Raw genomic sequence first — 18426 nt, 5'->3', positions numbered from 1 at the left:
CTGAAATACAACTTGGGTTCAAAAGGAGGAGAGAAAAAAAAGAAAAAGGAAGGGATATACTGAGTTATAATAGAAATATTAGGATGATACTCCTTAGTGATCTCCTTTGTATAGTCTTTTTTATTACATTTTCTACTTCTTAAAAAAAAGATACAATATAAAATGTACCGGGCGGGCCACGGTGGCTTAACAGGCAAGAATGCTTGCCTGCCATGCCAGAGGACCCGGGTTCGATTCCTGGAGCCTCCCCATGTAAAAAATAATAATAATAAATAAATAAAATGTACCAAAACCCACAAATAATTGCTGAACAGCCATCTGTAGATTAACAAATAGTTTTCTTCATAATACATATGCAAAAATGAAGTCATCATGTATGTTGTCATAAGTTAAAAATAAACTAAGTAATCGTAACTTTTATTAAACAGTTGTCAGTTATACATCAGTTACAGTTGTTGTAGAGTTGTGTTCAAACTGTTGTAGAGTTATCCCCTTTTACTTTCTCACTATCCTTAAAGTTAAAGGCTCAGAATATTTGTTTCTGCCCTGGCCAATCATAGAAAATGTTTTAACCAGGTTATCAATGACCTCTAACTTCATATTCGCAATCCTAGTTGTTTTTCAGTTTTCATTTACTCAGCCCACTTAAACATATAACGTTATGATCATTTGTTCCTTTCTGAAATTCTTTCCAACTGTGATTTCCATCACAACTCCTTTTGGTTTTCTTCCTATTTACCTTACTACTAAGACCCATGAGGGCTTCTGCCCATCTTACAAACATTATTTTCCTCCAGAATTCTATCCTTGACTCTATTCTTTATTTCTCTTCCTTGGTGACCACAACCACTGCAATTTCACCTTGCCCATTCTTCAATCTCAGACTTCTCTCCCAAGTCAACTCATTGTTCCTACCTGCCTAAGGGGTATCTCCAATTGTATGTTCACTTTACAAAAGTAAATCGTGCTTTCTATTCCCATATTTTCCTATATTTTTATTCTCTTTCTCAGTAATTAGCACCACTAACAGCCACTCAAACCTGTTATCTGGATGTTATTATTTCTTACCTCTCCATCATTTCTATATCAATTTGGACACCAAGTCATTTCTGTTCTATCTTACTATTATCCCTCAAATATATCCTCTGTTCTTCAGCACCATCACAACTTCATTAGTTATGGGGTCTCATAATTTCTTTAACAGCATCCTGTACCAATTCTATAAATGGTCTCCTGCCTCCAATCCAAACTGCAAGTGTAACTTCTCTTAAATCTTTAAACTTCTGCTTCCAAGACTTCATAATGAAGCCCAAGTTCCTCAGTCAAGAATATATAGCCTTATAGACTATGGTGGAGAAGACATGTTTATGAATTTAGGTTGGATTGTATGATGTGTGAATAAAACTGCTTAAAAATGAACTGAGAGAAACAAGTGCTAGAGAAAATGGGGAGAAAGAGATGTACCTAGTCACTGTTGGTAGGAGAATGAGAGGTACAGCCCCTTGGAGAGCAGTGTGGTAGTACCACAAGAGGCTAAGAGTGAGGTTGCCATATCCTGAAACCCAGTGCTCAGTATATACGTGGAGGAGCTGAATGTGGGGACCTGAATGCACATATGCACACTGGTGTATATGGTGGCACTGTTCAGTCATCCACAATGGATGGAGGTGGCCTAAGATTACAATGACTGAGGAATGGAAGAGGGAACTATGGTGTATATATGCAATGGACTATTGAGCGGCAGAAAGAAGAAATGAAGTTGTGAGGCATGCAACTAGGTGTATGAACGTTAAGGACTATATGTTGAATGAAATGTCAGGAACAAAAAGATAAATATTATCCTGCCTCAATCATATGGACTAACTATAATACAAGAATTATATTATAGAATATAAGAATTGAAGTTGAGAACATGGATTATCAGGTTGGGGCCTGTTGCAAAAGGTCCTAGATTGTAAGCTCTTATAGCATTCACATATATTCAGGAGTTGCACTTGTTATACCTAAATTCTGAGATATTCAGCTGTTTGTTTATAACCTGGTCAGCCCCAGAAACTTCGGGTATTTATGTGACACCTGACGAGAGTTAGAGCTCTGAAGCTGTGAAAGTCAGAAGTACCCCATACAGGAAATGTTTAAAAAGTGTTCAGACTTCAAGTAGAGATATGAATGAAGCTGATCTGGATAGGACTAAGGTAAATCAGAATACAGGGTAAAGGGTGATGTGGTCCATATATTAAAACTTCAACTTCTGTGTGAGACCAAAAGGAGAGATGTTTGTTGGGTGCAAAATTTATATTTTGGGTAGTGCATTTCCTAATTTAACTTTTATGGTCAGTTTAGTTGAGCACCATAAGTTCATGGAATCTTGAACAGGATATGAGATCTTGTAGGTTTGTCCAGTTTAGTATGATGCCCTGATACATTCCAGAGTAATTGGGGCAGTAAATAAAGAATATCTGCAAGGTCCTCTTGGAGGAACGGGGAGAAAGGAGGTATTATTCAATTTCCCCATTTGGAGAATTTCTGATATTCTCACAAGCAGTGGGGACACCCAAATCAACAGGCTAAGTCCTCGATCTTGGGGTTTGCCCCTAGGAACCTTATTCTTGCAAAGGATAGGCTAAGCCTATTTAAAATTAAACCTAAGAGTCACCCCCAGAGAACTTCTTTTGTTTTTCAAATGTGGACTCTCTCTAAGCCAACTTGGCAGGTGAATGCACTTCCCTTCCCCTTACATGGGACATTACTCCCAGGAGTGTAAATCTCCCTGGCAATGTGGGACAGAAATCCTGGAATGAGCCAGGACCCAGTATCAAGGGATTGAGAAAGCCTTCTTGACCAAAAGGGGGAAGAGAGAAATGACATAAAATAAAATTTTGTTGGCTGAGATATTTCAGAGTTGAGAGGTTATCCTGGAGGTCATTCTGATGCATTATATAGATATCCTTTTTTAGTTTATGGTGTATTGGAGTAGGTAGAGGGAAGTACCTGAAACTGTTGAGCTGTCTTCCAGTAGCCTTGATTCTTGAAGATGAATGTATACATATATAACTTTTACAATGTGACTGTGTGATTGTGAAAACCTTACGTCTGTTGCTCCTTTTATCCAGGGTATGGACAGATAAGCAGGAAAAAAAGGGTAAATAATAGGGGGGACAAAGGGTAAAATAAATTGGATAGATGGATATACTAGTGGTCAATGAGAGGGAGGGATAAGGGGTATGGTAAGTATGAGTTTTTTCTTTTTATTTCTTTTTCTGGAGTGATGATCTAGCTGAGGAGGAAAATGTATGATTCAGGTGAGGGAGTGCAGATAACTGCAAGAAAGGATTCCCAGATAAAGAGCAGCAATATCAGCTCAAGAGCACATGTGATGGTGTCTACATTTAATGGAAGCCTGGTTTCCCTTCCCATGAAATGGGCGATATAGCAGAAAATATGGGTTCAGACGCTGTTGGTGTATAGCTATGGTGGTGGTAGATAGATGTGAGAGCTTCTGTTTTCTCACTGGAGTATGAGATGAAGACAGGGATAACTGGAATAAGAGGATTGTGGAGAGAAGAGAAGAACCATTCTAAGAAATTAAGAAAGCTTAATTTGTGAGGGAAATCTTATACCACTGTTGGGTAGAAATAAGTTCCAAATGGTGGTCTGTGCTCATGAATTTAAAGCAAGGCTAGTCAATGTGGTTGTGCAATTTCCTTTCCACCTCCCCTTCCCTCACCCCAATAATGTTCAGCTGCTCTGATGCAAATATGCAGAAAGCAAAGAGGTGAGTTCAAAGAGGGCCAGGCTTTTGCCTGTGGAACAAGACAGAAAGGCAAGAGAGCACATACTGTGTGTTGGGCATTGTTGTAGGCATAAGGAGATAATGAGAAGCAAAACAAAGGTGCCCTCTTCATGAAACTTACATTGTTGGATGGAAAATGAATGATATAATTTCAGACAGTGATAAGCATTATAAGGAATATAAATCTGGGTAGAGGTAAGAAAATTATTTTAGTGAATATAGTCTCAAGTATCCTAAGGAAGTTACATAAGATATATAAGTTACATCTAGATACATAAGAAATAACCTAATTCATTACAAACAATGACTGCCTTATGGCACAAGGGCTAAATTATTTAAATGTGGCTATTTTAAAGTGGAGGTGAAGGAAGTGCCCAAGGAAAAGGTGTCATTTAAGCAGAGACTATGACATATCTGCTGGGGTAGGAACAGGAAGACAAGATGGGTGGATCAGTGGGTTAGAGGGCATGATAAAATTCAAAGATTGTTAGAGTGTAGTTGACAGCGCGCACAAATACAAGACTAACAGATGTTTATATTATGGGAGCAAAAGCAATACAAACGTTTGGTCGGTATTTGTGTAATCTCAATTTGAGAGAGGTTTTGAAATTTGAGAGTGGGGGACACATTAAAAAAGACTTTGATAGGACATATAAACAGGAACATACCTATGTAAATTAGTCTGAGCACAGAGATTAGGTAAGAATATTATTACTAAGAAAAATCTATTTATAAGCAAAGATTTTATGTATATTATTTGTACTAAGGTGATATACATTTTCTTTAATTTATAAGTTTAACTTCAGAAATTTGCCTTGATAACTAGAACATGGGCAAAAAAAACCTGATTACATTCTTAAAAATCTATTTTAAAAGTAAGCTATTTTGTAGACTACCTATAGGTATGCCTAAAAAGTTACTTTCTCCCCCGCTGCCCCACACCTGTGTCAGACATGATATCCAGGGGTGAAAGTCTCCCTGGCAGCACGGGAGATGATTCTCAGGGATGAGCCTGGCCCTGGCACTGTGGGATCAACAATGTCATCCTGACCAAAAGAAGGTGGAAAGAAGTGTAACAAATAAGGTATGCATGGCTGAGAGCGCTCAAATAGAGTCAAGAGGCTACTCCAGAGCTCACGCTTAGGCAAGCTTCAGTTAGACAACGCTACCTATCATAACTTGCCAAACACCAACCAAAACCATTCCTGCTAATCCTGAAAAACACCTAGGGCATTATATAAGACTCTACAAAAGTTCCATGCACTAGGGTAACTTTCTAGAAAACTAGAACCCCCAGATGGGAGCCCAGATCAGATAAGTCCTGAAATGCAGAGGGACCAGACTTTCCAGAACATCAGCTAGTCCCATTCCCCATTCCATATTACCAGCTGTTTCCTCCAATATGAAAAAGTTAGAATGGGCATTGTCCAAATACCCTAAACAACAGGAGAAAGATCAAAGGTGATGGTGGAGTTACACAGAGAAGGTAGGTTTAACCAATGAGTATAATTGTTGAATCATTATATTGATATTTCTTTTAGTTTCCAGTACCTTAGAGCAGCTAGAAGTAAAAACCTAAAATTGTGGAATTGTAACCAATACCAAACTCTAAAATCTGTTCTAGATCTTTGTTGCAATGTGCTTTGAAATTTATCATTTTTTTGTATCTATGTTATTTTTTCACAGAAAAGAAAAAAAAGTCCATTGTGAGGATGAATGCGCAGTTATATGATATTGTGAACCACTGATAGGACATTTTGGATGATTACATGGTATGTGAATACATAATATACATCAATAAAAATAAATGTAAAAAAAAATTAAGCTATTTCGAAATCTACTGTTTTCACTAAATATTTTTGAATATAGGCTGGAAAGTGACAACATTGAAAGCTGGACTTTTTTCTTCTTCCACATTTTGACAATCTTCGGATCTACATTATTTTTCCCAACAGATTTGCTGTTGTGTTTATGTTGTTATTATCTTTCTTCAAGATGATGTAGAATGCAATATCCACGTTCTTTCCTTATTCACTGTTGCAAAATCAAAACCCTAAGAGTGCCTTGGCCTTTAAGAAGGCAGTCAAAAATTGTTTTAATGAACAAATAATCATAGAACACTTGAATAGGACCACAGAAGAAATTAAAAGGCAATTAAATGTGCTGGAAAAGGAGCCATGAAGAAAGATTCATCTTACTAGGGTTGTTCAACCTAACGGCATAAAGGTGAGGCACTTTATACCCATAAGAATATGTCATTTATTACCTTCAAGACACTGATATACAGATGTTTTCATTTAACCCACAGAAGCATAAGAATATTAACATCTACATTTCATACTAAGGGGATTAAAAGATCTTCCTGGAACACCATTATTATATGAAAAGATAACTATCTGTTTAGTTTGATGGAGAAAATCCTCTCTTCCTTGAAAGCGAATTACTAGAAAACTCCTAGAGGCCTCTGCCTACCCACTGACTCATGATGAATGATTATCGAAGACATGAGACACAGCTAATCATGGGTGATTAAGCACAATTCTTATACTCACACTGGGTTGCAAAATAATTTCTTTCTCCATGCAAAATAATGACTAAAAGATAGTTATTTAAATAATCTTAATGACTAGTCTACAAAATACAGATTCAGAATATCATATAATAAATCACAATAAGGGATAATATAAGAACATTTGTTTACATTTTAAATTTGAAATCCAACAAATTGCTTGGCTCCTTTTTTGAATGAGTCATAGAATTAAGGCTACCTTTCTTTCCATAAGCAAAAAAGAATATCCCATACCCTAATCTGTACAATTTTCTAAAGTTACATATTCTTGATCCTAAAACTCCACTAGAGGGAAGAAGCAAGATATCTTTATTCGCTACTGAACTTGAGTGAGCTAATAGGGCCCTCTAATATGTAACTATAGGATTAAGGATTTCAGTCAAAGGAATATTTGGGAATCAATGAGTAGATTTGCCAAACATTCTAAGTCATAAAGCCCTGAGAAATTGAAAATAGCAATCACTTTGATTTATGAATCTGACCAAATTTATTTCAATATTCATGATTGTCTTAAATGACAAAATAGTATTTTCCAATCTAAAAAATAAGCTGATTAATATTTAATCAAATTACAGTATGATTCATTCATTGTAAATCATCACTAATAGTATTTGAACAACCTATTAAAACCAAAGCATAATAAATAGTGCATGGAGTCACCCTTTAGAGCCCTGCTGAGACATTAGTCTAATGCCATGTGAATCTTTTGGAATTCCTCAAATAGTAAGAACTTTCCCAAACCATGGTATTATACAAATCTGATCATTAGAAGAGATGTTATATTCCAAAGCTGAACTGTTTTGAGTAGTAAAGGCTTTGATGTAATTGTAAATTTCAGTGATTTCAAGCAGCATGGCTTTTAATTGAATCTTTCCTTTGGAAAAAAATCTTGTTTCTTTAGTATCTCATGTAATGTTCCACCCCTGCTTATCTCACAGAAATATAGGAAGAGTCGATGAGATAATATATATAAAGTCTTTAAGCTTCTTGAAAGACAGGTGTTATCCAGAGGTATTATTGCATCCTATTTAAAAATAGCAAATAATGTTTTGAAGATCTGAAAATCATCAATTATAGTTTGTTGTTTAGATACAATGTTTTGACAAACCAAAGAAATACCATATTGAACGAAGTCATAAACATAGTTAAAACTTAAAAGAATATTTAATTGTCCACCAAGAAAGCATAAAATTTTAGTGGCTTTATAAATATGAACTATTTTAACCAATAACTATTAGATTCACTGTCACGCAAAAGAAAACCCAATAATAACTAGCATTATACACAATCTAGCATATATAGAAAATTGCTATTATCTTACAACTGTGTGACTCATAATTGAACTTAATGTTTTCCTATAATGCCAAAATAACCTCTTTTTAGTCAATGTGTATAAAAAAAAAATTGCCTCTACCTTTCTGATGAAAAGGGAGGTAAAGACAACACATCTCTTTGGAATTTACCTTGAATAATAAATTGTTCCATGTTTTCTTTGAAAGGTTGGATGTGCTCTTTCGAGGATACCTGGTACACTTTTCCTGCTTCAACCTCACAGGCTGAAATTAAAAAGAGGCATCGTTTAGAACTATGAATGTGACATCAAAGCAATTTTTCAAAACATATTAACTGTAAGAAAATCCTGGTAACCACGCTAATTGACATATGTTCTACACATATTGTAGAAATATCCAAATACTAACATGAGAAGCCTGAAATCAAGACTTCATTTTGGGGATTTGTAAAACGAAATTCTTAAGGATCTTAAGAATTGTACCCTTGGGCAAGTTATTTGACCTCTGCATTTCAGTCTCTTCATCTGTAGAAAGAGCCTACCACAGTGCTATTATAAGGGTCAAATCAGTTAATAAAAGTTTAGAACAGTACCTGGCACATGGTAAGCACTATATCAGTATTTCCTATTTTTACTATTAGTAGTGGTATTACTATCAGTATCATCATCATCACTATACACTGACTTCTAATATGAGTTTATTCTCAATTAGAGCCTAAATTTCTGAAAAAATAAATACTAGTGGTGATAACGTTAGTATAGCAACAAATAATTATGGAGCATCAATTGCATGCCAGATGCTTTTTTACCTACTCTTTACTTAACCTTTAGAATGAGATAGTAAGTAGACATTATTCTATCCATTTTACAGCTGAGAAAATTAAGGCTCAGAGAGGGTACTAATTTGCTCAGATATTTACAGATAGTAAGTAGCAGACCCAGAATTGAGTTCCTGATCTGATTTCAAAGTTTGTACTGTCTCCACCTTAACCTGCAATATCACAAATATCTTAAGTACTCTACTGATTCAACTTTGAGTTCATTACGAAGTGTTTCTAAGAAAAATCCTAAAGGAAACTCTGCCATTGTAGTAACTGCAAGCAACATGAGCCCAAAAGAAAATAATTCAAAATTGAAAGGTATTTAAAAGATCACACTTAGGACAAATAAATGACTGACTCAAGAATATATAATCTTGCTGCAGTTCCTAAAGAAAGAGCATCAATTCTCTAAGGAGACTTTGCAATTTTACCTCTTAAGATACTTTCTTTCTCTTATGAAACCATTTTTCCCCTTTGTCTCCCTCTAGGGCATTAGCTTACCTAAGCAGGAGAATACAGGAAGATAGTATTGTCAGCACACATTGTCCCCATCAAACACGAAAGACAATTAGGCTTAGTAAAACAGAGGACCAGGTTACACTCATCTGGGTTCTCTCTGCTCATCTGTCCTTTCACTCTTCACTCTGCCTGAGCAATCCTGTTGGTTGTTTGCTGGTGACTGTCCAATCTACATCTCTAGCCCTGGTATCTCATAGTCCAGACTCAAAGACCAAACTTCCAGACACATCAAGCACTCAGTATTTTTAATACAGAATCCATCACAATCTTCTCTAAACTTGCTGCCCCTTTACTCTCCTCCCTTATTGGTACCGCCATCTACTATAAATAACTCAGGCCAAAACAAGAGAGTTATTTGTGATTCCCTTCTCCTTACCCCAATATCCTATAAATTGTACATATTAAACACAGCTACCTTACTCTCCATTTCTTCTCTATTCTGGTATAACATGGCCTTAAATTCTTATGTAGGGTACTTTAAAAATCTTTTAATTAGGCTTCCTATGTCCAGTCTTCCAGAGATCCATGCCCTCCCCTCCTCCGAGCTTTAAAACCTATCCAAAAGGCACCTAATTACTTAAAACTGCTCACTGACTTCTGTCCACAAAGCCACACTCTGAGTGTAGGAACAATTTCAAAATCTATAATACAAAATACAGTACTTTCCATGGTACTATATTTGGCCTTACCAAACTTTCAAATCATCTGTCTTCTCCCCTTACCCTCCCTAATGACATTTTTTGCTGACTCAACGCTAATTCTCATCCCTATACCATTGTTCGTAGTGTCTCTTTTGCTAAAAATTCTTCTCTCCTACTCTAATCCTTTAATTTATTAATTTCCACTAATACCTAATTACTTATCTCAGGTGTAATTGTTCCTATAAAGCATTCCCTGACCACCCTCGATCCACTGCTTTCCTCCATTCCCTACCACCAGAGGCTTTTAAGAACAAACTGAATCAGGAAGGGCTCTAATCCAATATAACAGAGTCCTTATAAACAGAGAAAATTTGGACACAGATTCAGGAAGAGATAGGAGACATGGAGGCAGAGATTGATGTCTACGGATTGCCAGTGAAAAGCCACTACTGGAATGCGAGACTTCAGAGAAAGCGTGGTCCTGCTGACACCCTGATTTTGTACTTTTAGTCCCCAAATCTGTGGGCCAATAATTCTGGTTGCTTAAACCAACTCTTCTGCTGTATTTGTTATAAAAATCTTGGCAAACTAGGGCAGTAACAATTGTTTCATTTCCTATTTTTTTATTAGAAAAATGGATGTGATTGCCACCCTTTTCTTCACGATATTCTACAGGGCCTGGAGGTCTAAAATGCTGTAAGAACAGCCTAATACTAGGAACCTGCAAAAGTTAATCTAAAGGCTCAGATATCCTAATGGAAGATTGCTGTCAGGCACGACAGCAGTTAGAGCACAGGCGAACCATTACAAAAGTCTTCTAAAGTGGGATAAAAATTTCCATCTTTTAAAACATTTCATAATTTAAATTCATGTATACTGAATCTTCTAAATGTCTTGGTCCAAATTCTAGAGTTGATATATTCTTAACTAATACTGTGTATGAATATATCCAGCAGGCTAAGATAACATATAAGGAATAAGGAAATTTCTTTGGAAGACTGGGTCCCATTCTTTTCTCTTAGCTTGTGGTATACAACATATCATCCTGGCTACTACTTATCATCTTTGAATTTGGTATGCGACTATATAAATTTTTTTTAAATACCAAACACTCCAATCTTACAAAACTTGAAGGATCATTTAGAAACATTATTAAAAACAGAACAAAGATAAAGTTCCTGGAAAACCTGCATTACAATCAAATCCAAATATTAAAAAACATTTGTTAGGAGGCTGTTGGCATAACTGAGTAATTCCAATCATGTCAGCTTTTGTTTAATATAAAGACCTTTCTGATCCAAAAAGATTTTGTGTTGTGTTAAAGAGCTAATACTGGAAACCATGAGTTAGACTTCCAAATACAAAGGAAAACAAATCCAGCCAGAGAAAAGGAAGAACAAAGTTCTCTCAGATATTCCCACTGAGAAATAGGTTTGAACACTCCAATGGCATTCACAGAGTGGCATGTTGTGGGGTATAGCAAATGTCATTTTATCACTGTCTGAGTAAAGCAAGAACTTCCCATGTCACTCTCTGAAATGAACCACGATCACAAGGAGTCTTTTTTTTAAGGGAATTGGACTATTTCAGCTGTAACTTATGCAAGTCTTCAAGTTGAATCAATGTTAATCACAGTTTAGAGTCACTGCTTCTCTGTTAGCATCCAGACGGTTTCACCGGAATCAACAAACCTGCCCCATCAAGTTTGAAGGACGCCCCATACCAGAGACAAAGTAGAACAAGGCTGATCAGATCAGAAAATCTGTTTTTTCAAAACTAAATTGTTTCCCACGTAAGCCAGGTTGATATAGCATACTGGGAAACAGAAACCACTCTAGTTATTTAAAGGACAGAGAGACCCAAAGCAGGCCATGAATTGGTTACGAAACTGCTGAAGGGGCAGGAAGATTGACTGTCACACTTGGTCTTCAGGGACTCCCAGAACAAAACCAGAGAACTGTCCCACCCGAGTCCAGTCGGGAAGGTGAAGTTCAAGGAGGCCACATAGGAACTTTTGTTTACAAGAAAACACCACTCATGCTGGGGGCACACAGACTCAACTGTTGGCTTTAGTCAATCCTCACATGCTAACTCTTCACCATTGTGGTAGTTAGATTCAGTTGTCAACTTGGCCAGGTGAAAGCACCTAGTTCTGTTGCTGTGGACATGAGCCAATGGTAGGTGAATCTCATCTGTTGCTAATTACATCCGCAGTCGGCTAGGAGGCGTGTCTGCTGCAATGAGTGACATTTAACTTAATTGGCTTGTGCTTAAATGAGAGAACGCAATGTAGCACAGTCTAGCAGCTCAGCATTCCTCATCACAGCACTTGCAGCTCAGCCCGGGCCCTTGGAGATGGAGAAAGAAATCACCCCGGGGAAAGTTGTTGGAACCCAGGGGCCTGGAGAGAAGACCAGCAGAGACCATCCTGTGCCTTCCATGTAAGAAAAGAGCCTCAGTGGAAAGTTAGCTGCCTTTCCTCTGAAGAACCAACAAAATAAATCCCCTTTTATTAAAAGCCGATCCATCTCTGGTGTGTTGCATTCCGGCGGCTGGCAAACTAGAACAACCATCAAATAAAAGATTGTGCCTATATTCTGCCTGTCAATAGTCACTGAACTAGTGATTGGGCCCTGGAACTCTGCTTCAGGAAATCCCAACCTCTCCTGCCAGCAGAAAAATATAGAAGTGGCAAAAAAAAAAAAAAAAAAAAAAATGGTGTCTGCCTCATTGCTTCTCATGAGTAAATGTAGAGGTGAGATCCAAAGCTCCCGGGGAATCTGGAAAATATCGTTTTGGGCACCCCAGCCTCTATGGTACAGTAACATACACAAAAGGACTAGAATAGATGAGGAAGTCATAGTCATAATATCCACATTCAATACTTTATACTAATCTTTGGAGAAAGAATATACTAGAACTGAGATAACTGCTTTAACTAAATAAATGATGAAAAAATTTAGTTCTGGTAGGCTAATGTAACTTGGGCTTGCATTATTTAAATCATGACTATATTTTAGATGAATAGATACTTTCATTTTGTTTTAAAACCAACATTATGTATCTTTTAAGCATTCTACAGATATCTAAAGAGTAGAGTAAGGAAAATACAAGATGGGTAAAGACTTTTAAAAGAAGACAATAAGCACTTTAAAAGAAAGCTAAGAACCAAAGAACATATAAGCAGCATTATATAATATACAAAGGACAATTACCCAAAATATATGACAAGTTTAACAAGTTAATAAGAAAAAGCCAAGTTGCAGAGGATAACTAAAAAAGGTAAATACAGGAAAATGTTTAAGATTACCTGCAATTGAGATAACATTTAAAAAGAATGGAATTCATTTTTATGTATCTGATTGGCAAATACAAAACAATATGAAAAATGCTGCTGTTGAAAGTGTAAATCGATATAACCATTTTGGAGGGCAATTTGTTGTTATGTACTAAGACTGAAGCTCTGTGTATCTTAAGGTCCAGCAATTTTACTTCTAGGTATTGTGAAAAGAAAATAAAACAAAATAGTGTTACTATGGCTAAGAGATTTAAAGTAGAGTTGGGAGGTCATTCTGGAGATTATTCTCAAGCAAATCTCAGCCCAATATTACAAATTGCTAAAGTATGCAAAGCCACAACAACAACATTCTTAAAAATCCAAGGGCATCCAGACACCAAAACAAACAACAAGATGAGGAACTCAGTAAACTACCCAACCTGAAGGACATAAGGAGTACCCCAAATATGTACCAATCACAAACAACTTACGTAATATTTTTCTTTTTCTCTAAAAACTCTGACCTGGAAGAACCAAGACAAGACACTCATTGGGCTGTTACCTGAATCTGAGCTCCTGAATTACAATTATAAGACCCTAACTAAACACCTTTCTGGCCTTGCAGCTTAGTTTGTTATTTCTCAATGGACAGTATTTATTGTAAGGGAATAAGGAATACATTCAATGTGTTCAAAAAGTGATGTTGCAGGTGGTCCAGTGGTAGAATGCTCGCCTTCCAAACAGGGGAACTGGGTTCGATTCCCAGACCATGCACCCTTCCCCCACCAAAAAAGGGATGCTGAAGGATTTTCATGGCACCACTAATTTGCAATAACAAAAATGAGAAATCAATTTAAACACTGATCAAAAGGAAAATGGGTAGGGTGAGCCACGGTGGCTCAGCAGGCAGAGTTCTTGCCTGCCATGCCAGAGACCTGGGTTTGATTTCCAGTGCCTGCCCATGCAAAAATATAAATAAATGAACTGCCCTCCCAGCATGGCCTTTGCAGCTCTGATATACTGTATTCTCATTTTCATTACTTTCCAGATATTTTCCTATTTCTCTAGCCACTTGTTCTTTAACCAATTGATTGTTTTAAAGTGTGTTATTTAAACTCCATGTATTTGTAAGAGTTCTGGTTCTTTGGAGGTTATTAATTTCCAGCTTCATTCCATTGGTATCAGAGAAAATGTTTTGAATAATTTCATTTCTATTAAATTTATAAAGGTTTGTTTTGTTTCCCATAAAATGCTCTATCCTGGAAAACATTCCATGAGCACTACAGAAGAATGTATATCCTGGTGTTTTAGAGTGTAGTAATCTATATATGTTTTTCAAGTCCAATTCATTTATCACATCGTTTAAGTTCTCTATTTCCTTGTTGATCCTCTGTCTGGTTGTTCTATTTATAGAGGAGGATAGTGCATGGAAGTCTCCCACTATTACTGATGAAACATCTATTGCTCCCTTCAATTTTACCAATGTTTGCTCGTGAACTTTGGAGCTCCTTGATTGGGAGCATAAACATTTACGATTGCAATTTCTTCTCAGTGAATTGTCCCTTTTATTAATATGTAATGTCTTTTCTTGTCTCTTATGACATCTTTACATTTAAAGTCTATTTTATCTGATATTAGTAAAACTACTCCTGCTTTCTCTTCATTACAGCTTGCACAGAAGATCTTTTTCCATCCTTTCACTTTCAATCTACTTATATCCTTCAGTCTATGATGAGTTTCTTGTAAGCAGCATATAGAAGCATATTTTCTAATCCATTCTGCCAATCTGTATCTTTTATTTAGTGAGTATATTCATTAACATTCAAAGTTGTTACTGTAAAAGCCATTCTTGAATCTACCATCTTATCCTTTTAGTTTTTGTCAGTTCTGTATATTCTTTTCCCTCTCTCTCTCTTTTTATCCTTTAATTTACCCTTACTGATACTCTTCAATTCTGTGCCCTCCTCCAGACCTCCCTCTCCTGAATTTTTTTTTTCCTGTTTTAACCAGGAGAACTCCCTTTAGAATTTTTTGTAGTGTAGGTCTTTTGTTGACGAATTCTCCCAGACTTTGTTTTGTATGAGGAGAGTTTAGTTTCTACCTCAAATTTGAAGGACAGGGTGGGCCACAGTGGCTCAGCAGGCAGAGTTCTCACCTGCCATGCTGGAGACCCAGGTTCCATTTCCGGTGGCTGCCCATGTAAAAAAAAAAAATTGAAGGACAATTTGGCAAGATAAAGAAGACTTTCTAGAAAGCCTTTTTTCTAGAAGTCTTTCTCATTCAGGACCATAAGTATATCATACCACTGTCATCTTGCCTCCATGGTGCCTTCTGAGAAGTCCAAACACAGTTTTATATGGTCTCCCTTTTGTGTAGTGGATTGCTTTTCTCTTGCTGCTTTCAGGGCTCTCTGCTTCTCTTCAACATTTAACAGACTGATTAGTATGTTACTTGGTTGGTATGTCTATTTGGGGTTCCTTGACCTTCTTTGATCTTAATATCTTTTATAAGATTTGGGAAGCTTTCCCCCATTATTTCCTCATCTAACCTTCCTAAGCCTTTACTCTTCTCTTCTTGGACACTGATGAATCTTACATTTGTACTCTTCAGGTTATCCATCATTGCCCTGAATTCCTGTTTCATTTTTCCATCTTTTTTTGCATTTGTTCTTTTGTGCATTCAAGTTTCAATCCTCCTGTCTTCTAGCTTGCTTATTCCTTCTTCCACCTCTTCAGATTGTATGTCTCTATTATATTTTTTACTTGGTCTAGAGTATTTTTCATCTCTGTGAGATTGCTACTTTTCGATTCATTCTTTCAAATTCTTTATGCTCTTCCAGTGCATTCTTGACATACTTCATGTCATTATGAACATCCTTGATTAATTGTTCCAAATTCCATGTCCCCTCTAGTGTTTTAATTTGGTCATTTGGCTGGGCCTTATCTACCTGAATCTTCATGTACTTTGATTTTCTGCTGTGTTTGGGGCACTTGTTTATCTTGATGAGGTTATTTGGCAAGTTGATTTCCTTGACTCATCTAATGTTTTGTACTTGTTTGGGTTTGCCTTGAAGGTACCCCTTTGTCCTTGATTTATCAGTAATTACTTCTCAAGCAAGACCCAGGATCTTATGGGGGGGGGATGCATTTGTACTTGCAGCTTAGCAACAGATGGCACTCTGGGCCACATCTTCCTCTCATCCCTGCCTCTCCCTGACTGTGGAGGCTGCCTGAGCAAGATTGTGCAGGGCAGGGCAGCTATTTTGGGTGCCTAGCAGGCTGCTATTCTCTTTGCCTGGCAGAGTTGGTTATTCTCTGCGCCCATCAGGGTGGGTTTTCTCTGTCCTAGAGGGGCAGCTATTCTTGTGTCCATCAGATCAAGGTGGCTATTTTTGGTGTCCACTAGGGCAGCTATTCATGGTGCCCAGCCAAATGGATGGTCCTAGTAGGTGGAGTAGGGCTTCTTATTCCCTCAGGGAACCAGCCTGCTATGCCTGTGGGAGAGGGGCACCAGCCTCCTCAGCTTGGGAAACTTGCATTTCTTTGTGGGATCTTGGTGGTTCCATCATGCCAGTTTGGTGTAAGATGTGTACCCAGCCGCTGAGGTCCACCGAACAGTTGTTTCATACAGTTTCTAGCTATTTACTAGTTGCCCTAGAATATGAAGTAAATTCTGCTCCTCACTACACTACCTTCTTGCCTTGCCTCCCAGCTGTTTATTAAGAGAAGAATATTATTTATGTGAGCCATTTTATCCTAAAGATGGATTTCAGAAAAATCTGATTCCTAACAATTAAATATCCACAAGTTAATGCCAAAATAATTCCTTATCACATGAATATAATGAAAGAGGACAGACATAGCTCACACATACAAATCCCACAATACTTTAGTTCATAAATGGCAGACTTAGCAATGCTGTCAGAAATAATTTGCATTCATTCTAAGTTCACTACTTTATAGCTCAAAACAAAATATGAAAAGAAATACAATAGAGTTACTATGGCTAGGAGATTTAAAACGGAGTCAGGTAGCAATTCTGAAGGTTCATCTTATGCAAGCTCATGTTGATATTACAAACTATCAAAGTATGCAAAGCCTCAAACAGTGGTTTCATCAAACCCCTAAGGCTGTCTGAACACCATAAACAAACCACAAGATAAAGAACCCAGTAAACTGTCTTACCTAAAGGACAACGGGAGTACCCCAAATATCTGCCAACCACAAACAACTTACATGATCTTTTTCCTTAAAAACCTTTGCCTGGAATTGTCAAGGTGTGATCTGGGTTGCTACCTGAATCTATGCTCCCTGAACTGCAATTCTAAGACCCCAAATGCATTTGTGGCCTTGCAGCTTAGTTTATTTCACGGATGACAAAAGCAAAACAGAATTGAATGGCTTTATAAGTAGCTTCTTCAACAGGTGTTTCACAGGTGTACTTTTCAACAGAAGTGACTTTGAAAGTGAATACTGTATTTATTTATTATAATTCATTTATGAAGTGAATTAAGGGGTGATTTATTAATATATGTTTTTGCTATTTAAATAAGCATTCCGATAAGAGGATTTTCCAATTTTTTTTTGTTTCCTTTCAAGGCAACTGATTATGTTTTCAGACACAACAGTTTTCCATGACCTATTTTATATCCTCTGGTACAACAAAAATAAGTCTAAGTTGGGGTAACAAATTTCATCTCAAATATCAATTCTGGTCATGTTAATAATGCGAACATGCAGCATGTTATTCAAAAGGTTTCAGAGGTAATATCTGAATTCACAGAACAAAACTACATTTAAATTGATATTGTCATAGGTTTAAAGGAGGCAATTATCCATGTGACAGTCTTTCATATGAGAAAAGAAATAAAACAAAATGGAGTTACTATGGCTAAGGAATTTAAAATGGAGTCGGGGATCATTCAGGAAGTTATTCTTATCACGTCCCAGCCAGATGTCAAATACTGCCAAGATATGTAAAACCAAAAGCAACAATATTTGTATGGACATCTGGATGCCATGAACCAACCACAAGATAAAGAAGTTAGTAAGCTGTCCAACTCGAAAGACACTTAGAACTCCCTGAACATTTATCAGTCATAATTCCTTACAAACAACTTATGTCACCTGCTTTTTCTTTAAAAACCCTTGCTTTGAAACCCCAACATGGGATACAGTTTGGGTTGCTACCTTAATCTTTGCTCCCTGAATTGTAATTCTAAGACCCCAAATAATCACTTCTATTGCCTTGCAGCACAGTATATAATTTCTTAGTTAGCACATATAATTCTACCTGCATTCATTTCAATCTTAAAATATCAACCACTTCTATGCGACATGGGTTAAAAAATGGATTAATCCAGAATTCTAAAGCAAAGTGTTTTCACTCAGACATTATTTGATTCTATTCTGGTGAGGACCAAAAATAAATGTGTGCAATATCAATACGGATTGAAGAAACAGTACTCTAAAGACTATGGAACATTGTGATGATCTATAATAATGCAACTTCTGGC

At 36.8% G+C, this 18426-nt stretch overlaps 1 protein-coding gene across 1 annotated transcript in view; it reads right to left on the bottom strand.

Annotated features, from left to right (window-relative positions):
• Positions 1-18426, bottom strand: part of FMN2 (formin 2) — a 376404-nt gene that overhangs the window by 73368 nt on the left and 284610 nt on the right. The gene's annotated exons all lie outside the window — the stretch shown is intronic.

This window comes from Tamandua tetradactyla, chromosome 7, assembly GCF_023851605.1.
Source record: "Tamandua tetradactyla isolate mTamTet1 chromosome 7, mTamTet1.pri, whole genome shotgun sequence".
NCBI lineage: Eukaryota > Metazoa > Chordata > Mammalia > Pilosa > Myrmecophagidae > Tamandua > Tamandua tetradactyla.
Note: the sequence above shows the minus strand (reverse complement) of the source record. Positions and strands in the feature narration are given on the sequence as shown.